The sequence below is a fragment of the Pleurodeles waltl genome, chromosome 5, assembly GCF_031143425.1.
Source record: "Pleurodeles waltl isolate 20211129_DDA chromosome 5, aPleWal1.hap1.20221129, whole genome shotgun sequence".
NCBI lineage: Eukaryota > Metazoa > Chordata > Amphibia > Caudata > Salamandridae > Pleurodeles > Pleurodeles waltl.
The window spans coordinates 607,986,510-608,003,538 of NC_090444.1; positions in this window are offsets into that span (position 1 = coordinate 607,986,510).

The following is a 17,029-nucleotide window of genomic DNA, read 5'->3' on the forward strand; positions in this document are numbered from 1 at the left end:
ATGACAAGAGAGAAAAGGGTTCAAGAGATAAGAAGAAGAAAAAGACTTATGTAGATGAAGAAGATTCAGATGGTGAGGATCTTATCACACAGATATTGAGGGATCGACCTCTGCCATATGCAGCGCATGATGGGGGTCCAAGTACTAGTTCTGTTGCAACTACTCCAGCTCAAGTGATAGGAACAGTGGGACCAGTGCAGACAGATGAGGAGCAGATACAAGGGGTCGTGCAGAGTACTCCAAATGCAGTGACTACTTCGGTGGTCCAAGCGCAAATGCACCCACCATTGATACAGATAATTTATCTAGATGTACCAGTTCTTGAAACAAATTCGAACTTAGTGATGCCGACTGAGCAAGTGATTCCGAGGCCAATGCTAGTTCAGACTGAGTCGACTCCAATGTTTTTGTGTCAGGCACAGGTACAGGGTTTGCCGAAGTTCACGCTAATGACAGGGACACAGTCAGATGTGAGTCCAGTGATGAATCAGACTATGGGAGTAGCTCTTCCACAAAATGCGAGTATCAGAGCAGCAACAGATTCAATATCGCTACCGATTACTGTTGGTCCAGCCATACCATTGTTTCTGCAAAAGAAATCAAATGCAGGAGAACAGGGTGAAATGTCACAGAGCCTCGCGAGGAGGGGAGTGAGTGATCATGTGCAGGTGCTATCATCTATGGGTCAGACCTTTGATGGATCTAGACCTTTAATGGATCTTAGTCCACTTGTTGCACTCCCAGATGCAGTAAATGGACCGAGTGCAAGTCAGAGCTTGAAGCTTTTGACACCGCAGACGCCAAGTGCAGTGGTACAACAGCTGCCAATGCCGAATGCTAGTAACATCCCATTACAGGGATTAACATCACAACAATTGAGTGAATGGTTGGATAGTTTAAATACTCCTCGAAATACATCCAAGGGTGAAGAACAGATACATCGTGTAAGATTAGCTACAGAAATAGCTGAGCTAGTTGAGGGAACAATGGGAGTGAACAGATAGGAATCCTACACAGAAAAAGAGTTGAGGTACTTGTGTCCAAGGATTACAAGAGAAGTGATCAAGATACATCAGAAATTGGCAGATCTGGCAGATAAACATGACATAGAGATTGAGAGAACCAAACATTTGAAAAGGAGTTACAGGTTAGATTTTGAGGCAAAGGGTTTCGAGCACATGAGGTCAACAGGGATGAAAGCACATCTAAAAGAATTATTTCAGAGTGCTCAGATTTTGGGAGCATTAGAGAAGTGGGAAGGCAGCTGGGCAAAGAAGAAGAATAAACGGAAATGAGATTCACAAGAAGGGTCTGAAGGTGTTCAGAAAGAAAGGGATCCAGTAATGATTTTACTGATGAGGTAAATTCCAGTGGGGCAGTTTGTTCATGTCCCATGGCATAGGAGTGATACACTGTCATTCACAAATGATTATCCAAAGCTGAGAGAGAAACTGGTTGAGTGGTACCAGCAGGCAGATAGATTTGTGAAGCTTTCTAAACGTCTGTGGGAAGGCTTGAACACTTTGTTAGAAATAGTGGTTCCAGCTGACTTATGAGTTGAATGTAAGAGAGCAGTGGATTGGCCAACAAGTGAACCGGAAAGGGATAAGGTTACAGGTGCACCATCACCAGAAGTGATGAAACATCACTATAAGGTGATTAAGTTCCTGAAGACGAGAATCTCGCCTAAAAATATTGACTGGCAGAGGATTGACAGGACAGTACAGGAGGCGAAATAGTCAATACATACCTATTATGAGAGATGGTTGAAAGCGTTCAAAGAGTACATTGGTAAAGAAGTAATGGAGCCGAAAGACATGTTGCACTTTGTGTTCAGTTTCGTCGAAGGATTAAGACCAGAAATAGGGCAGATGGTTAAGAGTCATTTGATTTGCTGGCAAGCAAAGCCGATTGATGAGGTGTTGCAGTAGCGAAATACTGTAGTGATAAGATTGAGTTGAAGCAGAAAAAGTTGAAGGAGAAAGCGATGGTGATGCAAATCAAGGCAGCTCAGACAGGAGTGCAAGGAGTTCTAGTGCAACAAATGCCGCAGCAGCAGGGAACTGTCATGTTCCAACCTCAGATGAGAGGTAGGCGTCGTGGAGTCATCATGAATCGTGGTCCAGATTTGAATACTGTAGTGGTTCAAAATGATGTGCAAGGGATGAAAAAGATGTCACTGTGTCGTCTGTGCGGAAACGTGGGCCACTGGAAGCGGGAGTTTCCGTTGATGGTGCAGGATGGTGCTGTTCAGCAAGGTGCTGATGTCAATACATTTCAAACTGTGAAAGTCCCTAGAATGAGAGGACTTAATCCGAATGTTCAGAATCAAGTGCAGAATTTTCAACCCAAGCAGCAGGTGCAAGTGCCGCATGCACAAGCGACACAGTTGCAACCAATGCAGCAGCAGGTTCCTATGGTACCTAGACAGCAAATGCAGATAACTCAAGCCCCAATGGAACAGCAACAGATGATGCTTACTCCGCAGGTTACAGGTCAGAGACAAGACAGAAGTAATGACACAGTGCACAAATTCCCATTACATAGTGAGAATGAAATAAACGATGAATGGATGAGTATTAGCTCGGATGAAGAGCCATGTATGCTTGCAACCTCCTTAGAGGTAGATCAGAGAGGACCTTTTGTGAAGGGAAAAGTGATGGGCACAGAGTCTCATTCTTAGTGGACACAGGAGCTACAAACTCTACAGTGACAAGTGCAGAAGTTCCGAACTTACCTCTTTCAGGTAGAACAGTTCAGATTGTGGGAGTAGCAAACAGACAATTGACAAATCTGATCACAGATCTAGTACAGTTTGAGATTGGCAACTTCCAGGGACTGCATAAGTTTGTAGTCTGTGACTTAAGTCCAGTATCCCTACTGGGGAGGGACTTACTGTGTAAGGCAAAATGCTCCATTAGTTGTTCGACTGCTGGAATAGAGATGTCGAGACAGGGCCACTCACCTGAAAAGCAGGATATCTGCAGGGGCGATTGTATGCCCCCGACCTCCTGGAACACCTCTCGGCACTTCCTGGTGGACACAGAAACCCCAGCAGGTGTCCCAAAAGGAAAGAGGGAGTGGAAGAGAAAGAGACAAAACACTGGCACATCTTGTGGTCCAGCCAGGCACCCTGTATCTTCCGGGGGCAGGTCGTTGTTGACAGAGTGATAGTAGAGTAAGTGTACTCAACTTCCTTGAAACTGAATGTCTCTTTCTGATATGGGCACGGGAGCGGTAGAAGAACACCGGGATGCTCCAGCACTTTTCTTGGATAATAATAACTGTTGGCACAATTACTAAAACTGCATTACCAAAAACCCAAACTGAGTACCATAACAGTTAATACTGCGACACTAGGGTTGCCTTCACAGAGATTCAATGTTGCACACTACAGTTAGAACTGTGGTTGCACTTATCATGCACAAGAAAGACAAACAAGGGCATTCATTATATCACATATAACTTTCCTACATACATAGGGTTAAACTAAAAGGAACAAAAACAGTCCAAGAAATACAAATGTCCACTCTGGGTTTAAAAGGTTAGGGTGGCACAGTTTGGTTTGGTTTCACCGTGTGTGTGAAAACCCCTTCATAAGCAAATTCCTCAAACCTGAAACACAGACATGAATGACACAATTTAAATCCAAGAGTTATGCTATTAGAGAAAGAAAAGTCACGTAAATGCTCTTTCAAAATTGCACTGTCACTTTTTGTAGTACTTGAGCTCAAGCAGATTTACTGAAGCACATTTAGGCAAGTAACTACAATAATAATGTAGAATGTTCAGAAATGCATTTGTCTCTTCAAGATAAGCACTCTGCCAAAATACGAGGTCTGAAATACACCAGCTGTTCTAGGAAAGCGCGGCGCTCAAAGAACAAACTCCCTGGAGAATACTAGTCACTTAGCTGCAGTCTTTTCCGGAGTGCTGGAGGAATGCCTGTTGTCAGCTGGTACAGGAACGAAGAAAAGAATTGCCTCAAAAGTCCTGAATACGAGGATGACAGCAGGGGCTGAACTGCCAAATCGGCTGCTGAGATCAGGAAGCAAAACAAAGCCAAGCAGGGAGGCATGCTTCACTCTGCTATTTATAGCCAATCAGGAAAGCAGTTGAGTTTCCACATGTGGATGAGTCACCACACCCAATTAGAAGCACATGTCTACACCTGCTCACATTAGAAAACAAGCATTGGTAAAACAAGCATTGATAAAACCAATTGTATAACACAGCACATTATGTTTACACATTATGTTTACTATGTTTGCTAATCCTTTTGGGAGCTGTAGTAATGACAAGGGGCTAAAACCTCCGAATTTAGGAAGATGTGAGGGGTGAATGCTGATGACGTCAGGAGACGCAGTTCGAGATTCTGTCATTGGGCTCATACTCTTGAGAGCCTGATACATTGCTGATCTATTGATGACCTGAAGACGAAGACTGACTTTGTTGCTGATCCATTGTGTGGATAGGTAGCTATGACAATGTGACTGACTAACTTTGTGCCTTTTCTTCTAGGTACCAACTGCGCTGTTTTATAGTTTTCCCTTTTAGCTAGATGTTTTCCAAATTTATATTTTCTAAATTGTTTTCGCATGAAATCCCACATGCTGATGCTAATCTGGTTTAGGTAGTTTTCTTCTTGGGTGACGTGGACAGTGACAAATGATTGACAAATTGATTGCTGAACTCTGCTATTAATGTCGTTATATTCAGCTTTGTTGGTTTACGCTAAGGCTTTTGATGATATGTTTTCTCAAGTTACGAATAGATTATGCTATTGGTAGTCGCTAATAAACTAATTCTAAGCTGATTGAAAAAAGTTTGAAATCAAATGCAATTAGAATTGTAATTAATAGGGAAATAAAATTTGTTAAACGCTTTATTGAGTTGTGATTATTCATTAAATGTTGGTTATAATTGTCTATTGACTAATGATTTTCTTAGTGATTATTGATTGATTACATTGATTACTGATGTCACTGATCGTTACATGACTAGGATACTCCATGCGATCCAAAAGGTTCATCGGCCTATACGCGTCCCCTTGTAAGTTTACTTATTAAGGACCAGGCGCGTTTGCCGTTTTGGTAGCAGCCTGATGGTTAGTTTCCTTGGAGAACTAGTTATGTGGTGACTGATGGTTATGGTGGTAGTTTAAGTTAGGGTTAGTTGTTCATTTTTATGAGGTTTGAATTTCGTTTTTCTGAAATGGCAACTGTAGCAAAGATGATGTCCCCAGAAATTACTTTCCCAGATCCTGGATCCCGTTAGTAAAGATGGGTATGTTCTTGGCATACTTGTGATAGTGTAAAAGTGGTAGGATTGCGCTTGCAAAGGCTTATGCAAATCGCAGGTGAATTGTGAGGTATGAGAGGTAAAGTAGGGAGTTTGTGTACTCCAGTTGAGGTTTAGTAGGGGTGTATGTACTCCGCAGTATCAGAGTAGAGAAGTCGTCAAACTTCATATGTGTGTGGCGCTTTGTGCTAATAAATTGTCCACGTGGTTGTTGGAGATGTATGGACTCTGCGTGGTCTAAGACTCCGGAGTATATTGACAAGTGTAGGAGATACTTGGTTACATGTTGTAATCTGTCTGATTTAGTAGGTTGTTCAGGCGTGGTCAACAAGTCTATGTGTGAGTTAAGTAAGTAAGAGAAATTTTCAACTTAGATTTGGCGAGTCCTATGTGCACCAGGACAGACCGACCCATTGATTAGTTGAGAGTGAAATTCACGGGTCGAATTTTACTTGCGACTGTGGGAGACTGAGAAAGAGTAATAACTACGTGACCATTAATGAAAATCCGTAAGGTTTCTGAAACGATTGTGTACCTTTCCTGTAGTAAACCAGCAGGTTTGTTTTGGTTATTGTTTTTTGGATTAGTGCTCGCAATATTTTGCTTTAGTTCCGTGTGAGTCGAAGTTTAGGAAGGCAAACCGCAAGACTTTGTCAGCCGCAGTGTGTGAGTGTGACTGGGATAGGTTGGTTAGTGAAAAGAGTCACAAGCGGATTGGCAGCCGTCCATAGGAGGCAATTGGTTGAGAAAGTGGGTGAAGGGAATCTTGGGTGTAAAAGTCATTTCCTTATTGAATCAAATGCACAAAAGATAGCAAAATGAAGTTTTTCAAAGCGTTCAGAAGTGCCATGAAGGGTGATTCTTACATTAAGGCGACAGTTGGGAAGCCTACCGCACCGGAAAATTCTCCAGCATTTATTGTGATGGAGGAGCGAGGTGTCGCGCCATGCCTCTGGTTAAAGCAGCAGTGCAAATTGACAGAGAAACAGGGAGCTTTAGCGTTTCCAGAGCAGGGAACGTTTAATTTGAGAATTTTGGATCAGTTGCGAATGACATTATATGAGACAAAGCCACTTCCAAGGACAGCACAGTTTGAGGCTTTCGCAGTTTGGGAGCTCATAGCCAGACAGCAGCAAGAGATGAAGTTCCAGAGGACAGTAAGGAAAGTAGAAAAGTCCTTGGCAGAAGCAAGGTGGGACTGGGAACAGAAGAAGTGGAGAATGACAACATTACAGGGTGTTAGGTTGTTTCCTGCTATTGCAGAGTAAGATGAGACAGATAAAAAAGAGGATGATGACAAGAGAGAAAAGGGTTCAAGAGATAAGAAGAAGAAAAAGACTTATGTAGATGAAGAAGATTCAGATGGTGAGGATCTTATCACACAGATATTGAGGGATCGACCTCTGCCATATGCAGCGCATGATGGGGGTCCAAGTACTAGTTCTGTTGCAACTGCTCCAGCTCAAGTGATAGGAACAGTGGGACCAGTGCAGACAGATGAGGAGCAGATACAAGGGGTCGTGCAGAGTACTCCAAATGCAGTGACTACTTCGGTGGTCCAAGCGCAAATGCACCCACCATTGATACAGATAATTTATCTAGATGTACCAGTTCTTGAAACAAATTTGAACTTAGTGATGCCGACTGAGCAAGTGATTCCGAGGCCGATTCTAGTTCAGACTGAGCCGACTCCAATATTTTTGTCTCAGGCACAGGTACAGGGTTTGCCGAAGTTCACGCTAATGACAGGGACACAGTCAGATGTGAGTCCAGTGATGAATCAGACTATGGGAGTAGCTCTTCCACAAAATGCGAGTATCAGAGCAGCAACAGATTCAATATCGCTACCGATTACTGTTGGTCCAGCCATACCATTGTTTCTGCAAAAGAAATCAAATGCAGGAGAACAGGGTGAAATGTCACAGAGCCTCGCGAGGAGGGGAGTGAGTGATCATGTGCAGGTGCTATCATCTATGGGTCAGACCTTTGATGGATCTAGACCTTTAATGGATCTTAGTCCACTTGTTGCACTCCCAGATGCAGTAAATGGACCGAGTGCAAGTCAGAGCTTGAAGCTTTTGACACCGCAGACGCCAAGTGCAGTGGTACAACAGGTGCCAATGCCGAATGCTAGTAACATCCCATTACAGGGATTAACATCACAGCAATTGAGTGAATGGTTGGATAGTTTAAATACTCCTCGAAATACATCCAAGGGTGAAGAACAGATAAATCGTGTAAGATTAGCTACAGAAATAGCTGAGCTAGTTGAGGGAACAATGGGAGTGAACAGATAGGAATCCTACACAGAAAAAGAGTTGAGGTACTTGTGTCCAAGGATTACAAGAGAAGTGATCAAGATACATCAGAAATTGGCAGATCTGGCAGATAATCATGACATAGAGATTGAGAGAACCAAACATTTGAAAAGGAGTTACAGGTTAGATTTTGAGGCAAAGGGTTTCGAGCACATGAGGTCAACAGGGATGAAAGCACATCTAAAAGAATTATTGCAGAGTGCTCAGATTTTGGGAGCATTAGAGAAGTGGGAAGGCAGCTGGGCAAAGAAGAAGAATAAACGGAAATGAGATTCACAAGAAGGGTCTGAAGGTGTTCAGAAAGAAAGGGATCCAGTAATGATTTTACTGATGAGGTAAATTCCAGTGGGGCAGTTTGTTCATGTCCCATGGCATAGGAGTGAAACACTGTCATTCACAAATGATTATCCAAAGCTGAGAGAGAAACTGGTTGAGTGGTACCAGCAGGCAGATAGATTTGTGAAGCTTTCTAAACGTCTGTGGGAAGGCTTGAACACTTTGTTAGAAATAGTGGTTCCAGCTGACTTATGAGTTGAATGTAAGAGAGCAGTGGATTGGCCAACAAGTGAACCGGAAAGGGATAAGGTTACAGGTGCACCATCACCAGAAGTGATGAAACATCACTATCAGGTGATTAAGTTCCTGAAGACGAGAATTTCGCCTAAAAATATTGACTGGCAGAGGATTGACAGGACAGTACAGGAGGCGAAATAGTCAATACATACCTATTATGAGAGATGGTTGAAAGCGTTCAAAGAGTACATTGGTAAAGAAGTAATGGTGCCGAAAGACATGTTGCACTTTGTGTTCAGTTTCGTCGAAGGATTAAGACCAGAAATAGGGCAGATGATTAAGAGTCATTTGATTTGCTGGCAAGCAAAGCCGATTGATGAGGTGTTGCAGTAGCGAAATACTGTAGTGATAAGATTGAGTTGAAGCAGAAAAAGTTGAAGGAGAAAGCGATGGTGATGCAAATCAAGGCAGCTCAGACAGGAGTGCAAGGAGTTCTAGTGCAACAAATGCCGCAGCAGCAGGGAACTGTCATGTTCCAACCTCAGATGAGAGGTAGGCGTCGTGGAGTCATCATGAATCGTGGTCCAGATTTGAATACTGTAGTGGTTCAAAATGATGTGCAAGGGATGAAAAAGATGTCACTGTGTCGTCTGTGCGGAAACGTGGGCCACTGGAAGCGGGAGTTTCCGTTGATGGTGCAGGATGGTGCTGTTCAGCAAGGTGCTGATGTCAATACATTTCAAACTGTGAAAGTCCCTAGAATGAGAGGACTTAATCCGAATGTTCAGAATCAAGTGCAGAATTTTCAACCCAAGCAGCAGGTGCAAGTGCTGCATGCACAAGCGACACAGTTGCAACCAATGCAGCAGCAGGTTCCTATGGTAACTAGACAGCAAATGCAGATAACTCAAGCCCCAATGGAACAGCAACAGATGATGCTTACTCCGCAGGTTACAGGTCAGAGACAAGACAGATGTAATGACACAGTGCACAAATTCCCATTACATAGTGAGAATGAAATAAACGATGAATGGATGAGTATTAGCTCGGATCAAGAGCCATGTATGCTTGCAGCGTCCTTAGAGGTAGATCAGAGAGGACCTTTTTTGAAGGGAAAGGTGATGGGCACAGAGTCTCATTCTTAGTGGACACAGGAGCTACAAACTCTACAGTGACAAGTGCAGAAGTTCCGAACTTACCTCTTTCAGGTAGAACAGTTCAGATTGTGGGAGTAGCAAACAGACAATTGACAAATCCGATCACAGATCCAGTACAGGTTGAGATTGGCAACTTCCAGGGACTGCATAAGTTTGTAGTCTGTGACTTAAGTTCAGTATCCCTACTGGGGAGGGACTTACTGTGTAAGGCAAAATGCTCCATTAGTTGTTCGACTGCTGGAATAGAGATGTTGAGACAGGGCCACTCACCTGAAAAGCAGGATATCTGCAGGGGCGATTGTATGCCCCCGACCTCCTGGAACACCTCTCGGCACTTCCTGGTGGACACAGAAACCCCGGCAGGTGTCCCAAAAGGAAAGGGGGAGTGGAAGAGAAAGAGACAAAACACTGGCACATCTTGCGGTCCAGCCTCGCACCCTGTATCTTCGGGGGGCAGGTCGTTGTTGACAGAGTGATAGTAGAGTAAGTGTACTCAACTTCCTTGAAAATGAATGTCTCTTTCTGATATGGGCACGGGAGCGGTAGAAGAACACCGGGATGCTCCAGCACTTTTCTTGGATAATAATAACTGTTGGCACAATTACTAAAACTGCATTACCAAAAACCCAAACTGAGTACCATAACAGTAAGTACTGCAACACTAGGGTTGCCTTCACAGAGATTCAATGTTGCACACTACAGTTAGAACTGTGGTTGCACTTATCATGCACAAGAAATACAAACAAGGGCATTCATTATATCACATATAACTTTCCCACATGCATAGGGTTAAACTAAAAGGAACAAAAACAGTCCAAGAAATACAAATGTCCACTCTGGGTTTAAAAGGTTAGGGTGGCACAGTTTGGTTTGGTTTCACTGTGTGTGTGAAAACCCCTTCATAAGCAAATTCCTCAAACCTGAAACACAGGCATGAATGACACAATTTAAATCCAAGAGTTATGCTATTAGAGAAAGAAAAGTCACGTAAATGCTCTTTTAAAATTGCACTGTCACTTTTTGTAGTACTTGAGCTCAAGCAGATTTACTGAAGCACATTTAGGCAAGTAACTACAATAATAATGTAGAATGTTCAGAAATGCATTTGTCTCTTCAAGATAAGCACTCTGCCAAAATACGAGGTCTGAAATACACCAGCTGTTCTAGGAAAGCGCGGCGCTCAAAGAACAAACTCCCTGGAGAATACTAGTCACTTAGCTGCAGTCTTTTCCGGAGTGCTGGAGAAATGCCTGTTGTCAGCTGGTACAGGAACGAAGAAAAGAATTGCCTCAAAAGTCCTGAATACGAGGATGACAGCAGGGGCTGAACTGCCAAATCGGCTGCTGAGATCAGGAAGCAAAACAAAGCCAAGCAGGGAGGCATGCTTCACTCTGCTATTTATAGCCAATCAGGAAAGCAGTTGAGTTTCCACATGTGGATGAGTCACCACACCCAATTAGAAGCACATGTCTACACCTGCTCACATTAGAAAACAAGCATTGGTAAAACAAGCATTGATAAAACCAATTGTATAACACAGCACATTATGTTTACACATTATGTTTACTATGTTTGCTAATCCTTTTGGGAGCTGTAGTAATGACAAGGGGCTAAAACCTCCGAATTTAGGAAGATGTGAGGGGTGAATGCTGATGACGTCAGGAGACGCAGTTCGAGATTCTGTCATTGTGCTCATACTCTTGAGAGCCTGATACATTGCTGATCTATTGATGACCTTAAGACGAAGACTGACTTTGTTGCTGATCCATTGTGTGGATAGGTAGCTATGACAATGTGACTGACTAACTTTGTTTCTTTTCTTCTAGGTACCAACTGCGCTGTTTTATAGTTTTCCCTTTTAGCTAGATGTTTTTCAAATTTATATTTTCTAAATTGTTTTCGCATGAAATCCCACATGCTGATGCTAATCTGGTTTAGGTAGTTTTCTTCTTGGGTGACGTGGACAGTGACAAATGATTGACGAATTGATTGCTGAACTCTGCTATTAATGTCGTTATATTCAGCTTTGTTGGTTTACGCTAAGGCTTTTGATGATATGTTTTCTCAAGTTACGAATAGATTATGCTATTGGTAGTCGCTAATAAACTAATTCTAAGCTGATTGAAAAAAGTTTGAAATCAAATGCAATTAGAATTGTAATTAATAGGGAAATAAAATTTGTTAAACGCTTTATTGAGTTGTGATTATTCATTAAATGTTGGTTATAATTGTCTATTGACTAATGATTTTCTTAGTGATTATTGATTGATTACATTGATTACTGATGTCACTGATCGTTACATGACTAGGATACTCCATGCGATCCAAAAGGTTCATCGGCCTATACGCGTCCCCTTGTAAGTTTACTTATTAAGGACCAGGCGCGTTTGCCGTTTTGGTAGCAGCCTGATGGTTAGTTTCCTTGGAGAACTAGTTATGTGGTGACTGATGGTTATGGTGGTAGTTTAAGTTAGGGTTAGTTGTTCATTTTTATGAGGTTTGAATTTCGTTTTTCTGAAATGGCAACTGTAGCAAAGATGATGTCCCCAGAAATTACTTTCCCAGATCCTGGATCCCCTTAGTAAAGATGGGTATGTTCTTGGCATACTTGTGATAGTGTAAAAATGGTAGGATTGCGCTTGCAAAGGCTTATGCAAATTGCAGGTGAATTGTGAGGTATGAGAGGTAAAGTAGGGAGTTTGTGTACTCCAGTTGAGGTTTAGTAGGGGTGTACGTACTCCGCAGTATGAGAGTAGGGAAGTCATCAAACTTCATATGTGTGTGGCGCTTTGTGCTAATAAATTGTCCACGTGGTTGTTGGAGATGTATGGACTCTGCGTGGTCTAAGACTCCGGAGTATATTGACAAGTGTAGGAGATACTTGGTTACATGTTGTAATCTGTCTGGTTTAGTAGGTTGTTCAGGCATGGTCAACAAGTCGATGTGTGAGTTAAGTAAGTAAGAGAAATTTTCAACTTAGATTTGGCGAGTCCTATGTGCACCAGGACAGACCGACCCATTGATTAGTTGAGAGTGAAATTCGCGGGTCGAATTTTACTTGCGACTGTGGGAGACTGAGAAAGAGGAATAACTACGTGACCATTAATGAAAATCCGTAAGGTTTCTGAAACGATTGTGTACCTTTCCTGTAGTAAACCAGCAGGTTTGTTTTGGTTATTGGTTTTTGGATTAGTGCTCGCAATATTTTGCTTTAGTTCCGTGTGAGTCGAAGTTTAGGAAGGCAAACCGCAAGACTTTGTCAGCCGCAGTGTGTGACTGTGACTGGGATAGGTTGGTTAGTAAAAAGAGTCACGAGCGGATTGGCAGCCGTCCATAGGAGGCAATTGGTTGAGCAAGTGGGTGAAGGGAATCTTGGGAGTAAAAGTCATTTCCTTATTGAATCAAATGCACAAAAGATAGCAAAATGAAGTTTTTCAAAGCGTTCAGAAGTGCCATGAAGGGTGATTCTTACATTAAGGCGACAGTTGGGGAGCCTACCGCACCGGAAAATTCTCCAGCATTTATTGTGATGGAGGAGCGAGGTGTCGCGCCATGCCTCTGGTTAAAGCAGCAGTGCAAATTGACAGAGAAACAGGGAGCTTTAGCGTTTCCAGAGCATGGAACGTTTAATTTGAGAATTTTGGATCAGTTGCGAATGACATTATATGAGACAAAGCCACTTCCAAGGACAGCACAGTTTGAGGCTTTAGCAGTTTGGGAGCTCGTAGCCAGACAGCAGCAAGAGATGAAGTTCCAGAGGACAGAAAGGAAAGTAGAAAAGTCCTTGGCAGAAGCAAGGTGGGACTGGGAACAGAAGAAGTGGAGAATGACAACATTACAGGGTGTTAGGTTGTTTCCTGCTATTGCAGAGTAAGATGAGACAGATAAAAAGGAGGATGATGACAAGAGAGAAAAGGGTTCAAGAGATAAGAAGAAGAAAAAGACTTATGTAGATGAAGAAGATTCAGATGGTGAGGATCTTATCACACAGATATTGAGGGATCGACCTCTGCCATATGCAGCGCATGATGGGGGTCCAAGTACTAGTTCTGTTCCAACTGCTCCAGCTCAAGTGATAGGAACAGTGGGACCAGTGCAGAGAGATGAGGAGCAGATACAAGGGGTCGTGCAGAGTACTCCAAATGCAGTGACTACTTCGGTGGTCCAAGCGCAAATGCACCCACCATTGATACAGATAATTTATCTAGATGTAACAGTTCTTGAAACAAATTCGAACTTAGTGATGCCGACTGAGCAAGTGATTCCGAGGCCGATTCTAGTTCAGACTGAGCCGACTCCAATGTTTTTGTCTCAGGCACAGGTACAGGGTTTGCCGAAGTTCACGCTAATGACAGGGACACAGTCAGATGTGAGTCCAGTGATGAATCAGACTATGGGAGTAGCTCTTCCACAAATTGCGAGTATCAGAGCAGCAACAGATTCAATATCGCTGCCGATTACTGTTGGTCCAGCCATACCATTGTTTCTGCAAAAGAAATCAAATGCAGGAGAACAGGGTGAAATGTCACAGAGCCTCGCGAGGAGGGGAGTGAGTGATCATGTGCAGGTGGTATCATCTATGGGTCAGACCTTTGATGGATCTAGACCTTTAATGGATCTTAGTCCACTTGTTGCACTCCCAGATGCAGTAAATGGACCGAGTGCAAGTCAGAGCTTGAAGCTTTTGACACCGCAGACGCCAAGTGCAGTGGTACAACAGGTGCCAATGCTGAATGCTAGTAACATCCCATTACAGGGATTAACATCACAGCAATTGAGTGAATGGTTGGATAGTTTAAATACTCCTCGAAATACATCCAAGGGTGAAGAACAGATAAATCGTGTAAGATTAGCTACAGAAATAGCTGAGCTAGTTGAGGGAACAATGGGAGTGAACAGATAGGAATCCTACACAGAAAAAGAGTTGAGGTACTTGTGTCCAAGGATTACAAGAGAAGTGATCAAGATACATCAGAAATTGGCAGATCTGGCAGATAATCATGACATAGAGATTGAGAGAACCAAACATTTGAAAAGGAGTTACAGGTTAGATTTTGAGGCAAACGGTTTCGAGCACATGAGGTCAACAGGGATGAAAGCACATCTAAAAGAATTATTGCAGAGTGCTCAGATTTTGGGAGCATTAGAGAAGTGGGAAGGCAGCTGGGCAAAGAAGAAAAATAAACGGAAATGAGATTCACAAGAAGGGTCTGAAGGTGTTCAGAAAGAAAGGGATCCAGTAATGATTTTACTGATGAGGTAAATTACAGTGGGGCAGTTTGTTCATGTCCCATGGCATAGGAGTGATACACTGTCATTCAGAAATGATTATCCAAAGCTGAGAGAGAAACTGGTTGAGTGGTACCAGCAGGCAGATAGATTTGTGAAGCTTTCTAAACGTCTGTGGGAAGGCTTGAACACTTTGTTAGAAATAGTGGTTCCAGCTGACTTATGAGTTGAATGTAAGAGAGCAGTGGATTGGCCAACAAGTGAACCGGAAAGGGATAAGGTTACAGGTGCACCATCACCAGAAGTGATGAAACATCACTATAAGGTGATTAAGTTCCTGAAGACGAGAATCTCGCCTAAAAATATTGACTGGCAGAGGATTGACAGGACAGTACAGGAGGCGAAATAGTCAATACATACCTATTATGAGAGATGGTTGAAAGCGTTCAAAGAGTACATTGGTAAAGAAGTAATGGAGCCGAAAGACATGTTGCACTTTGTGTTCAGTTTCGTCGAAGGATTAAGACCAGAAATAGGGCAGATGATTAAGAGTCATTTGATTTGCTGGCAAGCAAAGCCGATTGATGAGGTGTTGCAGTAGCGAAATACTGTAGTGATAAGATTGAGTTGAAGCAGAAAAAGTTGAAGGAGAAAGCGATGGTGATGCAAATCAAGGCAGCTCAGACAGGAGTGCAAGGAGTTCTAGTGCAACAAATGGCACAGCAGCAGGGAACTGTCATGTTCCAACCTCAGATGAGAGGTAGGCATCGTGGAGTCATCATGAATCGTGGTCCAGATTTGAATACTGTAGTGGTTCAAAATGATGTGCAAGGGATGAAAAAGATGTCACTGTGTCATCTGTGCGGAAACGTAGGCCACTGGAAGCGGGAGTTTCCGTTGATGGTGCAGGATGGTGCTGTTCAGCAAGGTGCTGATGTCAATACATTTCAAACTGTGAAAGTCCCTAGAATGAGAGGACTTAATCCGAATGTTCAGAATCAAGTGCAGAATTTTCAACCCAAGCAGCAGGTGCAAGTGCCGCATGCACAAGCGACACAGTTGCAACCAATGCAGCAGCAGGTTCCTATGGTACCTAGACAGCAAATGCAGATAACTCAAGCCCCAATGGAACAGCAACAGATGATGCTTACTCCGCAGGTTACAGGTCAGAGACAAGACAGAAGTAATGACACAGTGCACAAATTCCCATTACATAGTGAGAATGAAATAAACGATGAATGGATGAGTATTAGCTCAGATGAAGAGCCATGTATGCTTGCAGCGTCCTTAGAGGTAGATCAGAGAGGACCTTTTTTGAAGGGAAAGGTGATGGGCACAGAGTCTCATTCTTAGTGGACACAGGAGCTACAAACTCTACAGTGACAAGTGCAGAAGTTCCGAACTTACCTCTTTCAGGTAGAACAGTTCAGATTGTGGGAGTAGCAAACAGACAATTGACAAATCCGATCACAGATCCAGTACAGGTTGAGATTGGCAACTTCCAGGGACTGCATAAGTTTGTAGTCTGTGACTTAAGTTCAGTATCCCTACTGGGGAGGGACTTACTGTGTAAGGCAAAATGCTCCATTAGTTGTTCGACTGCTGGAATAGAGATGTCGAGACAGGGCCACTCACCTGAAAAGCAGGATATCTGCAGGGGCGATTGTATGCCCCCGACCTCCTGGAACACCTCTCGGCACTTCCTGGTGGACACAGAAACCCCGGCAGGTGTCCCAAAAGGAAAGAGGGAGTGGAAGAGAAAGAGACAAAACACTGGCACATCTTGCGGTCCAGCCTGGCACCCTGTATCTTCGGGGGGCAGGTCGTTGTTGACAGAGTGATAGTAGAGTAAGTGTACTCAACTTCCTTGAAAATGAATGTCTCTTTCTGATATGGGCACGGGAGCGGTAGAAGAACACCGGGATGCTCCAGCACTTTTCTTGGATAATAATAACTGTTGGCACAATTAGTAAAACTGCATTACCAAAAACCCAAACTGAGTACCATAACAGTAAGTACTGCGACACTAGGGTTGCCTTCACAGAGATTCAATGTTGCACACTACAGTTAGAACTGTGGTTGCACTTATCATGCACAAGAAAGACAAACAAGGGCATTCATTATATCACATATAACTTTCCTACATGCATAGGGTTAAACTAAAAGGAACAAAAACAGTCCAAGAAATACAAATGTCCACTCTGGGTTTAAAAGGTTAGGGTGGCACAGTTTGGTTTGGTTTCACTGTGTGTGTGAAAACCCCTTCATAAGCAAATTCCTCAAACCTGAAACACAGGCATGAATGACACAATTTAAATCCAAGAGTTATGCTATTAGAGAAAGAAAAGTCTCGTAAATGCTCTTTTAAAATTGCACTGTCACTTTTTGTAGTACTTGAGCTCAAGCAGATTTACTGAAGCACATTTAGGCAAGTAACTACAATAATAATGTAGAATGTTCAGAAATGCATTTGTCTCTTCAAGATAAGCACTCTGCCAAAATACGAGGTCT